The 3,036-nt window shown below is 43.7% G+C and overlaps 1 pseudogene; it reads left to right on the forward strand.

The window, feature by feature from the left end:
* Positions 1–1,697: 1,697 nt before the first annotated feature.
* Positions 1,698–2,162, forward strand: LOC118592842 (annotated as a pseudogene).
* Positions 2,163–3,036: the final 874 nt, after the last annotated feature.

The raw sequence follows: 3,036 nt of genomic DNA on the forward strand, positions 1-3,036 counted from the left end.
GGTTTAATACAGGATATCCAAAAGCAACACAAGCCTAGGCAGGAATTTTGTCCAATACATCCAATGCAGTGGAGGCTGGAGGAAGTGTCCACCTCTCTGCAAGCTCAGGTTTTAAAGGCAAAAACCACAAGGTTACATCATTTAGGGGTGCTAGTATGGGTACAATTCTGATTGGCTCGCTTCTAGGGACTTTCTAGAAATCATGGCTTACTCTTACTTCTAAGGGGGTGGTTGCTCGTCACCTTCCTCATTGGCTGCCCTCGGCTGGAGACGTTTCTGTGATCAGTTACCCTGGAAACCAGGGTTGCAACATTCTATGGTTAAACAGTCATCACCTTGTGACTCTGTACTTTGCATTCTCTAATTTCTGGAATCTGGGTTGACTGGTTCCAGCAACTCAAGGCCTGTACCTAAAATGGAGAAAGCTTAGCCTTATGTCTAAGATGGAGGCATTTTGTTCTCATTTTGGTCTCACATTGGTGTTATTCTGGCGCTACTATTTCACAATTTTGCTTTTTATAAGTGCTTGTGTGAAATTCCGAGAATGTAAGAAAGTACGGAGAGAAATATCTCTCTCTCTCTCTCTCTCTCTCTCTCTCTCTCTCTCTCTCTCTCCACATACACACACACACACATACACACACACACACACACACACACACACACACACACACACACCACAGAGAACAGAGAGAGAGAGTTAGCATGGCATTTTCCCATTCATCAGAATGAAATAAACACTTGTTGTCTATGGTGGTTTGAATAAGAATGGCCCCAGCAGGCTCATATGTTGATATGCTTGGTCTGCAGCTCTTTGGTGCATTACTTGGAAAGATTACGAGGTGTGCCTTTGTTGGAGTAGCTGTGTCTTTATTGGAGGAGGCATGTCACTGGAGGTGGCCTTTGAGGTTTCAAAAACCTATGCCAGGCCCAATCTCTCTCTCTCTCTCTCTCTCTCTCTCTCTCTCTCTCTCTCTCTCTCTCTCTCTCTCTCTCTCTCTGACTGCTGCTAGCTGATTAAGATGTGAAGTTCTCAGCTGCTGCCCCAGAGCCATGCCTGTCTGCTACCCACTATGATGATAATGGACTAGGCCTCTGAAACTGTAAGCAAGTCCTCAGTTAAATACTTACCTTTATAAGAGTCGCCTTCATCATTCACATCTCTTCACAGCAATAGAACTCTAAGATACTGACTGTCATATACCTGTAATTCCAGAACTCAGGAGGTGGAAGCAGGAGGATTGGAAGTTCAAAGTTGGGACCAGCTAGATGGCTTAGCAGATTCAACCCCTAGGACCCACATGGTAGGAGAGAGCTGACTCCTACAAGCTGTCCTCTAGCTTCCACATATGCATTATGACATGCTCACCACACATGTGCACACATAAAGAAACAAATAAATACATAAATGCATAAGTAAATATCTAACTATATTTTAAAAACGTCCTAGATCATCCTCAGCTACATGAGTTTGAGGCCAGCCTGGGCTACCTGAGACCCTTGATGGACCAGCCTGACTCCATCTTAAGGATGGAAGCCATTTTGTCATAAGGTCAGAGCAAGCTCATTTCTGTTTGCTGCAAGATTCAAGTTGACCATGTTTTAACCTGTTTCTGGAATTTGACATTCTCCCTACCATATGGAGTTTGACTCACACCTTGCACATACCCTGATAAGATATTCTGATTTTCACCAAGATGGCTCCAAAAGCAAAGAAGGAAGCTCCTGCCCCTCCCAAAGCCAAAGCCAATGCAAAGGCCTTGAAAGCCAAGAAGGAATCGCTGAAAGGTGTCCACAGCCACAAAAAGAAGAAGATCCACACCGCACATCACTCGCCTTCTGGCTGCCTAAGACCCTGTGGCTTCAGAGGCAGCCCAAATATCCTAGAAAGAGCACACCCAGGAGAAACCACTATGCCATCATCCAATTCCCCTGACCACTGAGTCAACCATGAAGAAGACAGAAGACAACAACACACTGTGTTCATTGTGGATGTCAAGGCCAACAAGCACTCAGTCAAACAGGCTGTGAAGACACTCTCTGATATTGATGTGGCCAAAGTCAACACCCTCATAAGGCCTGACGGAGAGAAGAAGGCGTATGTTTGGTTGGATCTTGACTATGATGCTCTGGATGTTGCCAACAAAATTGGGACCATCTAAACTGAGTCCAGCTAGCTAATTCTAAATATACTTTTTCACCATTAAAAAAAAATGCTCTGCCAAGTAATTTTAAATTTTTCAGCCAAGTTTCTAAGGAAACAAAGTCCCTCTGGAAATCCCCCAACCCTTGGAAACCCCCTAACCTTGCATTTTGGGGGACTATATAAATGCTACCTTTTTCTATGTTTGATCTATTTTCTCAAATTCCATTTTAGTGAGATAGCCCTGTCTAACAGAAAATAAAGAAATAAAACTTGCATAATTTGACCAAAAAGTTTGGGTAAAGATCTTTACTTTCATTTTGTGGGATTAACACCTTGTCTCAAAAAAAAAAAAAAAAAGTTGAAGATGCCAGACTCCTGAGGACTGTATGATGTAAGGTTATTAGTGTTGGCAACCTAGTGTCTCCGTGAAAACATGTAGCCCTAAATAAACATGCCTCAGTTTCCACCCTAGCTTTATCTCTTGCTGTGTATTGGTTCCTGCACAGGTGCCATCATGCTTTTATGAATGTGAACTCTCTACAGTGACATAAAATATATATATAATAGGGATCATGAAGGTGGTCCATTTGCTTACTCAGAGGGGTAAGTCAGAATGTTCCTGCCCTGGGCCTGGCTCATCTGGTCCCAGAGTCAGGACCAGGATGAGTGTCCTCAGCAACTTCCACTAATCCAGTTGATGAGCAGAGCACCTGCTGGACACAGACATCTGAGAGCAGTTTCTTCTCATCCTCAAGGAACAGAGCTTCGACTGAGACATTACCCCAGCAGACACAGTGACTCTGCAGACAAGAAAAGACCAAGTCACGACTTGGCCAAACCAAGGCTGCCCCAACAGAAGAAATGACTGTACTACTTTCCTTGATGTTTGA

The sequence above is a fragment of the Onychomys torridus genome, chromosome 11 (assembly GCF_903995425.1).
Source record: "Onychomys torridus chromosome 11, mOncTor1.1, whole genome shotgun sequence".
Classification (NCBI taxonomy): domain Eukaryota; kingdom Metazoa; phylum Chordata; class Mammalia; order Rodentia; family Cricetidae; genus Onychomys; species Onychomys torridus.